The sequence below is a fragment of the Rissa tridactyla genome, chromosome 2 (assembly GCF_028500815.1).
Source record: "Rissa tridactyla isolate bRisTri1 chromosome 2, bRisTri1.patW.cur.20221130, whole genome shotgun sequence".
NCBI lineage: Eukaryota > Metazoa > Chordata > Aves > Charadriiformes > Laridae > Rissa > Rissa tridactyla.
Window position 1 is genome coordinate 131,380,195 of NC_071467.1, and position 13,213 is coordinate 131,393,407.

At 44.1% G+C, this 13,213-nt stretch overlaps 1 long non-coding RNA gene across 1 annotated transcript; it reads right to left on the reverse strand.

Moving 5' to 3' along the window:
* Positions 1–1,251: 1,251 nt before the first annotated feature.
* LOC128906293 (uncharacterized) lies at positions 1,252–12,902 on the reverse strand. Its single transcript, XR_008465117.1, has 4 exons — positions 12,746–12,902; positions 9,486–10,802; positions 8,203–8,303; positions 1,252–6,114 (listed from the first exon to the last, which is right to left on the reverse strand). It is a non-coding gene; the product is annotated as an uncharacterized LOC128906293 (long non-coding RNA).
* Between the last annotated feature and the right edge of the window lie 311 nt (positions 12,903–13,213).

The following is a 13,213-nucleotide window of genomic DNA, read 5'->3' on the forward strand; positions in this document are numbered from 1 at the left end:
TTTCAGGTATCATTTTTCACACTGTTAAGCCAATGCCCTGGTGTGCCATATGTCAAGAGGTGGGGTGTGTCCCCTGGCTGAGGAGCGATGCTGTGGTTTCTTCTCTGCTCCAAGATCATCATGTGCGACACCACTGGGTGGAAGGTTGCAGTGCTCTGCTGCTCAGGTGTGCCTGGTCTGAGGTACAAGGCCACCACGATGCCCTGCATAAAAATATGGGATGTAGCTCATTCTGTGGGAAAGGCTGAAGAAGCAGCAGTCTGTTACATGAATTTCCCTCTCAAGGTGTGAGATACGCTTGGGAGGAGAAAAAGGCTGGCTTGAGCTTCATGATGACTTCAATGCATAGGATCAAGAATGAGCATCTATTTAAAGACTGTCAACAAATAATCACAGACTTCTTCAAAATGTTGTCCTCTCACTAAGAAACTGCTACTGAGTTTTGTAGCAGGCTCTGGACTCAGGGACTCCTAGAAATATGGTGTTTAGGTCCCAGACAACTGAAATCAGTCAAAGTTCTGCTGTGTATTTCGACAGAAAAAGATTGAGCTCTGTATAATATCAGTTCTACAATGGGAGATTACTGCTTGACTTTGCCCCAGTACATCCCTGTGTAGGAAACTGTGCATTTTTATGTTCCTAAAGAAACAGCACAAAGCATCAATTCACAAGGCATGCTCATAGGAAAGTATCACCTATCCTGCACTCGGTTACATGCAGCATGAATATCCTAAAGAAAATGTGAATAGAATAACTTTAATAACAATAACAACCCTAAGGAGAGATGTACTTGTCTCCTATGTTTTAAGGAATACGTCTATACTCAGTCTGGCAGTCTTCCCACAATATGGGCTCTTTTTTTTTTTTAATTCCCATCAAATTTTACTGCATTTGTATGATATGCAATTAATGAGCCATAGAATCATCGAAATTAGAAATGGAAAAGATGCATTAAGTCATCTAGTCCATCCCCTGACAGTGCAGGATTGTTCCCTACAGTGTATTTTTATATTTTCTAATGCTCTGTACAGTCCAGATTTAAATGTCTCCAGAGATGGAGCTTCCACCAATTCATTTAGAGGACTGCTCCATGGTCCTGTAGCTCTCAGTCTCTGGAAAATTTTTCTCATAAGGCCATGTACATCTTCCTTTTCTCACTTTCACTTCTTCTGTTTTAGCTGTAATCCCTTCTACCTATCAACTCAAATAATTCCCCTCCCTCCCTGATATTTATGCCATCATGCTCTCTCCTTAAAGACTGCTTACATAAACTATACGCATTTAGTTTTCACGCCTTGCTTACATGCCCAACTGTTTCCCTCCAGCCCTTCTCCCTCCAGCCCTTTAATCATTTTGTGCTGCTCTCTCTGAACTCTCTCCACGTTGTCTGCTTCCTTCTGATAAAAAAGCAGCAAAGGCAGGCTTCCAGGTGTAATTTTTCCAGGTTTGTAGAGGAAAATGGTGTTACCCACCTGCTCCACACCATTCAATCACTGCAGCTCCTCAGCTGCCATATTGCCTTGAAAAAGCATATGTGAGTTTCTGCCCACTGCAACCCATATTATAATGACATATTATTGAATGGATTGCAAAAGAAAACCTCAGTAATGTCTCTGACTGTTCAGAATGGCCGATAGTAGCAAATGATCCATCTAGGTTGTCGAAAAAAGAAATGGAAGGAGGGTAAAACAAGCCTGGAAAGTGAGAGGTCTCCAGAGATATTTTAAAGCACTGAGTGCCGGACTTTGTATTTATCTGCTTACCTAATTGCACCTCAACATTTTTGGATGGCATCCTGGTCCCAGTATAAATACTGTGGGCTTTGTCACAAGTGTCCCTTTATTCCGAGTCCTTGACTGCCAGTGAGACAAAGTTTTGAGGAGTGGGAGGTTTCATCACTGCATTTTAAGATCCAAGGGGGCTCAGGGTTAATCAGGTTGCCCCTCATTCCAGGCACTGCGAGATTAAGCCTTTATTTTCAACAGGGAGGTGAACGCTGAGAAGGGCCAAATCAAAATCAAGAGGCATAAAGACATAAAAAAATGCCACAATGAGGATGGTATAAAACCCTTAATAGAATAAAATAGGTGGATGCTATAGCAACAAACCCCAGTCATGGTATTTCAAGTGAAGTGATTCCTTCTTCCGCTCTAAATCCTTTTAATGTGCCTTCTATTGAATATCCCATACAGGTGGAGTACTATAAATTCTGCTATCTAGCAGCGCACACCGTCTGTATGAACACTTTATTCCAGCTGAGACGCAAGTATTAATAGCAACACGGATCCTTCCTTTCAACCCCTTCCCTTCCCTGGAAAAATTTATTTCTGCTGCCTTTGGCAAGACTTCCTCCGAAGGAGCTCCCACAGAAGGAACAAATACAGTGAGCAAAAAGTAATTCTAAAACTCTTTTTTATGATAGACATTTCACATGTAAAGCTGTCTTGACCTATCTGTCTATTTCTCTCAGGCTATACCATTCTGAAAATTAATTCTTAATGAATCTTTAAATGTGTGAGGAGCAGAGCCATGTGCTCTAGCAATAATAATTAACACAAGCGAAACTGTAGGCTTCTTAGGGTGGGAGCGAACATTTTGTACTTGTCTGCAAAGTGTCATCCACCTCTGTGAAGTGAGTTAAATGGCAATATAAAAGAGTAAATAACCTGGGAACAGGGCGTTGCTCCGAATAGCCCTATCAGTTCATTTTCCCGTGCATTGATCTAATACACGCTGCAGATTTTAAAAAAAAAACAACTGGATTTTTTTTTCCCAGTCATGGCTGGTTTTTGATGAGGTTGTATCAGAGAAGCCACAGCTAGAAAAGACCTGCTCGGTCACCTGCTCTGTTTCTCTGCTCCAGAGCCAGTACAGCCTCTGGAATGGGATCAGCACAAGGACCACAAGCAAGCGTATCAGTAAAATAATTCACAATAACTGAAAGTGCCTATGCTCAGCAAAGCAAAGATGGAGTGAAGACCTTTGCAGTTGATTGTCATCCCTGGCTCCTTAGAAGTGGTTTCACCATGGGATAGTCCAGGTGGCATATTAATCAGGTCATTGCTCTTTCATGGCCAAGCACTTAACCATTAATAAACTAAATTCAAATGTTTGTGCTAGTTCTGGTGGAATACTTTATAAACTGAGAAGCAAGAAATTCACTGCCAATGGAAGAAATTATCTAGTCCTAGGAGGCATTCCTAATCTAACACACCTACAAGTACAGCTGCAAACCAGAATTTCCTTAATAGTTTGGGATTATTTCCAAACTGCCTTTCAGTGCTGTAGCTGCCTGTGCAAGCTGAGAACAAGGTAAAACTCTTCCATCCTTTCTGACACTTCTCTGCACGCTGGGGTGTGCTCCCGTTGTGTCTTTTTTTCCCAGCTATCACCTGCACAGAAATTTTCCCCAAGTCTAAATTTCTTACTGATTCTGGAAGGAGTTACAGGTCTGTGTAGAAATGCCCTGTTGCTCTGCAGAGAGGCCGAATGGCCCTGTTTTTACCTAATATCCTGGCCTGATTCATTACGGCCCTGAATCAAGAGTTGAAAAAGCCCAGATGTTGGGAAAATTTGCATCTGATGTCCTGTTCCAGGTTTTGCTCCTACTTACGTCAATTAACACCACTGAAACTGTTGTCATCTCTGAAGTAGTTCCGGCTATACCGTATAATATTATATATACTGCTTGTGTAAACAACATGACTCATTAGCACTGTCAAGGCTCTCTCTCCTGCTGCATAAATGGCCAGCATTTACGCCAAGGTGAAGGGGCCAGCGACCACTTCAAGGGTCTGGGTTTCGCAGGCTGCCAGGGTACAAACCTGGCGCTGCATGCCACTGGAAAGCCCTGACCCCACCAAACCACCTCGGCAGACAAATATTTATATACTTTACCTCCCGAGAAACTGTGAAAGCAATCCCCAAGGTTCATGTACGACTGGGAGCCATGCTCCACTGGCAGCAGGAGAGGGGGCATTTGGCCAGCCGTGATACTACAACATTTTCCTTTTATCCCTGATTATCCCTTTTTCTTTCTTTCCCCACCCGTCAGATGACACATGCAGCTTTTACACGGCAAATCTGATCTATTAATTCCAAAACTGATCCCCCTGCCAACGAAGGAATGGGGTGTCTGTTGCTGACAAAAGAGGCTGCCTACCTCTGAACTACAGCTTTTTATGGGAGGAGAGGCTCTTTCCTACCAACGCTTAAGTATCGATTTCATTTTCACATGTGTATAAATGATCATATCTTGTTATGTATATCTTGTTGTTGGACGTATTTCAAAGATGATAGGAAACCGCTATGCATCTCTTCATGTTAATTCTATTTGAAATACTCCCGACCATCATCTTAAAACTCTGCTATCTAATAAGTGCAGCCAATTTATTGATAGTAAATCTAGGACAAGACAGACTCACATTGATGTGGGCCACAGGGCATTTAAATTAAACAGGAACTCTCCAGCCATCTGTGTTTTAACTTTTTTATGCCTTGATAATAAGCCCTGTTTAGAATAATTTGCTGTGGAAACTGGGACTTCGTGACTGACAGCAAAAGTCTGGGTATAAACAATCCAAGCAGGCCCCTGAATTTGCGAGAATGTCAGGCGAATTTAGACTCATCATAAAAGAATTCTCAGTGACTGTATTTCAATATGACACTTTTATGGTTTTTTATTTTCTAGCCCATTGCAGCCCCAGAGCCTTGGCATGATTTATACAGCCTGGCAGTGCATAATCTTTTGTATAAGATATACAGGCCTCCGGAGGTTTAATTTCTTTCCTCACTGCCACTGACAGCATTTGTGCTTCCCTTCTCTTCTATTTTCATTTCTAATGAGATATTGGACTTTGCTCACTGAGAGGTGATATTTCCACATTTGCAACCTGACAGGCTAAATCACCAGATCTCAATGGTGAGGATACAAACCCATTTAAACTGTGTCAAAATATTCATGGAGCCCCATTGATTTGGGCAACGGTTATTAGGAAGCTATTTGGAAAGTTCAGGTTTAATTTTTGGATCTTTCTGCTGCAAAATCACTCAGTTACATCACAGAGAAAATGGTATCAAAAGGAGAAAGCTAAGTCCAGGATATTTTTTCAAAGCAGCAATAACCTTTTTAAAAACTATTTCTTTATGATGCATTTATAAATGTGCTGCATGAAGCAAAGTAAATTTTTCCTATTGCATATAAATGAATTATCTATCAAGGTGTAGGAATAAAAAAGCAACACGAAGAGAGACTGACATGGCAGATTAATGCACCTCATTGCTACACTGACTTTTACCTCTGCCTTGCCTCTTAAATCTAACTGAAACTATCATGGTAGAAATTTGCTAGCTCATAAGTGGAATGAGTTCAAATGGTCTCAGCTTAGCTGGTGTTTGGCAAGGAGAAGACGGGAAGCTGCCGGAGAGGGCATCTAAGAAGCAGGTGTTTGTCTGAAGGGCCATCAAAGCCAGAGGGTGGGAGATGACAGAGCAAGGTGTCTCCGTGGTCTCTGTGTCTGAGATGAGCTAAGCAAACTGCTGAGAAGTAGACTTGAACTTCCTTGAACGGGGCCATTCCAGAGCGTCTAAATGCTTGCAAACATCTAGATCGGGTGCTGGCAAGGGATCAAAGTAATTAGACAAACCGTTGTACAAAGCATTTGACCTAGTGATACAACATCATTTTGTCCTACCAGCTTGATTTATGTTCAGAGGCCTTACCTGAAGTTTATCTGCAAGCACTTTCCAAGACCACAGGAACCCATTAGAAAAGGCAAAATATGATCTAAAACATAATAAGCACCTTTCGCAACTTCTGCTCAATAAAGTGCTTTCAGGAACACTTTACAATACGTGGGCTCTAATGAACGCTAAATTACAATGGAAGTTCTGTGGAACAGTATATTACACTCGCATTAATATCAAATGAGTTAATTGTGAGAAATGTTATTACAGAAAATACCACAGGAATTAGCAAGGCATTAGGAATTACCACACTGATTATGCCCCGACTGGAGTGCTGCCACCCGGATCTTTGCCTCGAGTCCCCTGCTGCTGCTGCAGGATCAGCTTTCCCTCGTGCCACCAGACCTCGCACGCTCAGAATTCCCAAACCTGGAAAAAAAAGGACCTAAAGGGCTACAGTTTTGTACAAAGCACAGCAGCAGGCACAAATGGCAACACCATGGCGTATTAGCTGCTTGACAGCTTCCACAAATTTGCCGGCGTGCGTTGTTTTGCCCACTGATATCCTGGAAACCAGAGGAAATGGCAATTAAATGCAAGTGCAGAACTTAATCTGAAAAAATTGTAGAGCATGTCATGAGCCTATTCAAGTTGTTAGTGATACTAATGCTAACAAATCTGAAGTATATATTAGTATATAATATGAAGCAGCACAAACACTGCTGTTCTGAGAGATGCTCACCAAAATCATGGCCCCCAAAGGAAGACAACAGAGACAGGCTTTGCCCAAGAAATCTTACAATTGAAACAGAGGAGTCTAAAACGAGGGAAAGGGAAGCAATGAGAAGATTTTCTAGTATAGCTCTTAGGAGCATAAAGAAACTAGTGGTCAGCAATGAGATGTGGCCAGCAGACACGCAGCTGGGCAGGGCACTGGGGACCACAGTCCTTGTGGAAGGCAGAAACTCCAGCCCCTCGCTCGTGCCAGACTCTGAGCTCAGGAGCTACTGACACACAAACAGGAATATCACTCATCAGGTGACTGACAGCATCTTGTCTCTCTAAGAGTCAGCATTTCCCAACTCCCACTGAGTTTCTATTGGCTTACTTAACCTCTAATTTGGAAAAGAAAAATACAGGCTGCTACACCACCTTGACATCTTAGCCCTACCTTATGTAACTGTACCAGTAAAAGACAAAAACGACAACAAAAAAATCAACAAAAAAGCCTTTCTGCTGGCAGTTTCTTCGCCACAGAGAGTAGATGATTTCCTGTCTCAGCAAAATAATTCCTTTGCCATTATGAACTGCTTGTCCACTAGTGAGCTTTACCATTATAATCACCCTCGCAAAGTCTTTGTAATGCTGATGCTGACATTTTAAGCATGATCCATCAAGGTCAATCATACCCATAAGGACTGTAAATTGTTTTTCTCCTATTGGAGTCAGCAAGTCATGCTGTCTTTCTCCATGGAGAGAGCTGGTAGGTAACATCAGTTGCAAATTTGGGCTGAAGAGACTAACGGAATTACCCCCCAGGAATAGTTCTACTGACAGAATAGGCTTTGCCGAAAAGATCTTTCCTTGTGTCTCAACTAACAGAGTTGCAAACACATGGTGCGGATGGAAACACTCATTCACAGGGGCTCCCTATGGATTATTCCAGTGCTTTTACAGTCTATATGGTAGTCTTTGTGTCTTCGTCCATTTTATTGTTTCAAGGAAAAAGTTATTAGTCATCGATTGTTATTTCAAGCCAGGAAAAGCCTCCCTCCATCTTACTTCCTTAACTGCTGTTGAGTTAACAAATTTCTCTGATTACTGTAGTTACATATTGTCTACACATTGCTTGTACCTTAGCAGCAGGGCTTGCAACTGCATGTAAATGCATGATGATTTTCCAGCACAAGCTCACTGCGGCAGAAGGATGATAAGCCCCAGTGACACCAGCTCAGCAACAGGAGGCTGTGGTCACAAAACCCAGCACTGTTGCCTGATTCACACAGCAATTTGGCATCTTCTGTTCAAATGCAGCCTTTTCCTATCCCTTCCTAGGCCAATAATGAATTAATGCTGCTCACCCTCATTCCCAGGCAGCAGGAGAAACAACGCTCTGGCCATGCCTGTCACTCTGCAAACCCCTCATTTGCACAGAGCTCGGCTGTGGGGAGCACAGTGCTGATCCGCTCTGTTTTGTCAGAAGGAGGTACCAAAACTTTCCCACACCGCAAGCCGGGGAGGAATAACAGGGGCACTTTGCAGCTCTGAGGCTCGCAGAACAGCTGCCAGCCACAGCTGGCTCCACCTCATGCACATCTGGAGAGGGCAGGGCCATGCACTGGGTGTCCAGCCGGCCACACTGACACATCTTCTTCCAAATAATTTTTCTCCTGGAACTCCTTTACCTACTAGCCTTCAAGGCTTTATATCCTCCTGCACTAGTCCAAGCTTACAGGACTTGCAAGGTTTTCCACCCAGCAGCCCACCAAGCCAGTATTTCGGGGGGAGATTGGGTACCTGTTGCGACGGCAATGGGTGAGTTGTCAGACCTCCACTTTCTCCTCCCTGACGGTGGCGTGTTCAGGTGACTCACAGACTTACCATCGTCAGCAAGCTCTCTGTAAAAAAGTCATAATAGTGAATATTATGACACCTTAAAAAATGCTGGGAGAATTCACTGTTTCTCAGCCATGAGATATACACAGCCGCATAACTGCATCTTACACCAGGGTGTTACTCTTCTTTGTTATCTGTATTGCTATAGTGCCTACAAGCTCCAGACCTGGGCCACGTCCCGCGGTGTCAGCTGCTGAATTGACATGGATCAAAGTGGTGGTGCTTTTACACTCCATGTATTGTTAAATTACAAGTTCTTCCTGGTAACTCAGCTTTTACCTCTCCTTTCCTCAGAACATGGAACAGCCACCCAGCCCAGGTGCAAGGGGTATCGTACAGCTACAGCAAACAAGATCTTTGAGTTCAGCAGTCCAACAAACTGTGGAAAAGGTGGAGAAATCGGATCTTTCTCAGCCCCCGTCCAACCCCAAGAATTGGCCTTTTGAGAGTTTAGGTACCTCTCCACCCTGGAATCTGAAATGCCAAGATATTTATCTGGTTTTCCTCTATACCTGTATGTGAAGATGTCATTCTTTATCAAGTTTCACTGAAAAATATCCCAACATCTGTGCAGCAAACAAGGGAAATTAATTACTTCAGAGACATGGGGGAAAACAAAAAGAAATCATATAAATATCAACATTCGTTCCAAAAATGTGATATTGAAAACAATTGCCAACTGTAATAGGTAAGCAATGCCAGGAGAAAAAAGTTAGGAGACAAAACACACACTAGAGAAAAAGACAATAATCAATATATTAATATAAAACAATAATACAGCTGGTACAATAAAGTGATACCATGGGGAGACATGCAGTGCACCATTAGTATTCTGCTCTAATGAAACCCACAACACGCAGTGTACATTAACTAGTGTACAGTCTTTTCAGCACAGTGAATATTCCTCCACTTTACTGGCCCATTTATTTTAACTGAAAGAGAGATGATCCTGTTGCCAAGCCATCAGATGGTAAAAGGGATATATTTGATGGATAATAAAGAAGGGTCTGCCACAGCTTTGCAAAATATATTTCTAATTTAAATGCATGTGGTATACAACACTCACGCCATACCTGCGGAGAAAAATAAAGGTGGGGGTGGGTAAGAAAGCATGCGAGGGGGGAAAGAAGGAGGGGGGAAATATCATTTTAAATAAACAAAAAAAAGTCACAGACATCACTCACATTTTTTTTTTCAACCTGTTCTTGTGATACAGATTGACAGCCCTTTTAATATGAAATAAATCAGCCAGGATAAGGAATGTCTCGGAGAACATACAGATTGAGCGCTGATTGACAGAGCTTCTCTGAAACCCATTCTGTTTGCGCTCGGTTTTTTAGCAGCTAACTTGAAAGGATGTCAGGTGCTTTGAAATGTTTCAAGTGTTTTGAACCCAGCAAACAATCGTAAAATGTGCTTATTGGTGCTCATGCTGAAGCAGGAGCGCGGCGGGGCTCGCGCGAGGACAATGCTGAGGAAGGCAGGCCAGGAGAAATGAAAGCGAAGCTTTCCTCTTCCATTCAGCCACGGGCCAGCCATCGGGATTTTTGGACTGTTGTCAACATCCATACCTCGTTAGCGTGATATTTTAAAGTGAAGGTGCCGCGTACTGGAAACTTGTATCGTGGCTGGGGAGAGTGCAGCATTGCATTCCCTCTATAGACTCACCGTCACTTTTAACCAAGGATTGGCCAGTCGCGTTGCTGATAACGAGACATGACATTTTTAAAGTTATGTGTCCAGTTTGTACCACTGCTGCTTTCCTGTTAGACTCAGACCAGCATTATGCCGGCTTTGATAAAGTTGCAGATATTATGGTTAGCTGTCTCCTTGTATTTCCTGAAATGTCCTGTGTCTGTTGTTATCTCGCAAAGTAAATACCAGCACATGTCATAGTCACACTGAGAGAGAAAAGATGAAAACCAAGCCCAGTGGCATTTGCAGGCTATTTTAGCAGCACTCCCTTGAGAATGACACTTTGGGCTCGTATGGGTAATTTTTGTATGAGCGGTTTGGCTTTTTTAAAAAATGGCTTGACATTTTCGCTTTTATGCAGGGTGCAAAAGTCATTCAGAAAGGAGATCTTGGGGTTCTCCCTCCTCGAAAATCAGCCCAGTGAGGGAGAGCGCTCGGTAACGCAGTAAGACTTGGTGAAAGTTGCTGCGTTCAGCTCAGGTGCTTCACCTGAGTGAGTCAAAGCTCATTCACGGGAGCTGAGAGTGAAACAAACCCAAAGACAGTAGGTCCACTTGCACGGTCTACTTCTCAGGTACCCCAGAGCAATGTGAATGGATGAGCAATCCTTGTGCCAGGCTCTCACCTCTCAGCACAGCTCCTTCTGCCACAGCCTCGACTTCTGGTAGGGTCGCTACCTCACGTTGGGGAGGCCTCTCTCAGCACCCACATCTCTCTGCATCCAGATCCTCCGAACAGTAGATCCCCAGAAGGTAGTTTTTCTCAGTGGAGTCCCTAATTTGCTGTGTGATAGTTGTCTTTCCAACCTTTGCAGAAGGAGACAGAAAATTACCTATCTACTGGCATAAAATCTGTGCCCCCAGGAGTGAGAAGAATGATCCCGTCATTCAGTGTGGGAGCAGAGGAAGACAACCTTTTTAACTCATAACTCTCACTTTTCTTCAAGTCTTTGCCTCCTAGTACCAAGTTGCCAATGTCCCTCTGATTGATCTCCTCCCTCATTGCCCTCCTTGCTTCCACCTCTGGCAATTACACCAGCATCTCCGTCAATATCCCTTATCCTTACTGCCAACATCCCTAACCTGTACCATGCAATTCTTGTGTGATCACATCTCCTGCTGTATCAAGACATGCCCAGAAATGCAGTTCTGCCATGGCTCTTTTAGCTTGCCTCAGGGCAGATGGGTATCCTGGACTAGAGAGAGATGCACACGCACAGGCTGGCACTAGGATGAGTGGCATGTCTGATGTGTCAAGGATGGGTCAACTGGTTGTGGATGTGCTGAGCGGATGGTCTGTACGTGCACAATAACGGCAAGGTGTCTGAGACACACTGGATACAATGGACACAGCGGCTTGTCCCCAGGGCATTGGATGGATTGCACAACTTCTGCTTGAGCAGAAATATAAGAGTCCTCTGGATTTTGATTTCAAGCAGGAACACCCTCCTGCCCCGTAAAGACATAGTTAGTCACCTAATATGCATGACTTTGTCAAGATTGCCTCTCTGAAAATGAGATAGGACTATGTGCCGCTGGGCACTACTTGGGCACAGAGAGAGCTAGTGAGTCCCAGCGTCCTTCTCCCCTCCTCTATTTGTTCAGAGCTACATGTCCTTCCCCCCAAAAATTGTGCCTGGATTTCAATAAAAACAAAATTCTGGGGGAAGAATATTTTTATCCATCTCTATAAAACCAACAACACAGGGCTTGCTGATCAGCCTTTCCATTTCTCCCTCTCCAGGGCCATCCAGGCCACATTCCAGTGTTCACAGACCTGTGGCTGTTAAATCTTACAACAGAGGACTCTCGGGATTCAGTGGCAATATTGTTGTTGTCCTATATTTCTATAAGCTTAGGCTGAAGCCTTCACACCACTGTGAGTAAAGGGCAGGAGCCAGACTGTAACTCTAGGAGCCATGTATTGATCCCTGTTTTAACAGGTGTTTCAACAAAGATATAGTGTACCCCTGGTCTTCTCCTGGCACAAATCACTCCTTAGCCTTCCCCTTCTCCTCCACAGCAGCGCGCTGCTGGTGCAGGAGGGAGGGCAATACAGAGCCCCCATCCCCTTTCCAGTCCTCTGTGTGGAAAGGAGGAAAGCTGGTGACCCTTACCATGCTACTCAAGGGCTCTTGGCTGCCTGGGTGTCCCATGCAGGGCTGAAGGGGGACCCTCTACGACTCTTTGCTTCCTGCAAAAATGCACAGCTCTCTGCCAGGAGATCTAAAGTGTGGGATGGCTTTAGAAATCCCTGCCCATCTCTGTGCTGCAGGTATCTGTCTGTTTGCACCTTGAGCCTGTGGGCACCCAGTCGATGCGCCACCACTAAAGGGATGTCCCCTCAGGGGGAAAGACAGCACCACAGGCACCTTCTGCTGGCTCCTCTTTCTTTTCCTTTCTTGCATTAGGCAGCTTTTGTCAATATTCCTATTTCCTTTTAACCTTTTAGCTGTTTATGTTAATCTCCTCTGAGGGAATGTGAAGCTCATGCAGAAGTCAAGCCCCCATGGAAAACCAAAATTGAGTTTCACTCCCTGTACAGTCCATAATAAGATCAACATTTTACTTGTATGTACATGCACGTTACCCCTTTTAGATGAAACCTTCTCAGCTTCCACCTCCCACGTATTTTTTCCTTCCAGCCTCAGCAGTGACCCCTTTTGCTCGCAGCTGCCAGAGCAAGATGCAAACACCCCCCCTCCCACCATCAGTCACTTTCATGTGGGACTCGAATGGCACAAGGTCACCTGAACATCCTCCCAGTCCTCCTCGCCCTCCAAGGGGTGATGGCGCTGCCTGGCCTGGCATACTGGAGACACCGACCCTCGCAGGTTGCAGCAGGGAGGCAGCACCGGGAATCAAAGCTCAGTTCTTGGAGAGCTGGCAGGTTTAAAAGGTAGTCCCCTGGAGTGCTGAGCCACGGTGCTGACGAGCATCAAATCTATCTTAGAGTTGGAAATATGATCCAGTTGGGAATGACTGTGATTTAATGTCATCCAAGTACTACGGGGCACACTTCTTAAAGAAACTGCTGTAAATTATTTGTGGCTAATTCCGTGTGGATGGAGGGCATAATATGTTCACAAGTACAAGAGCCCTGCTTGTATCTAATAATTGTTATATCTTCTCTGAAATTTACTGCCGATGTCTCAATTTTAACAATTTAAATAACAAGCTTAACCAAGCGGAACTAGGCGAAGGCAGGCTGGCTCCCT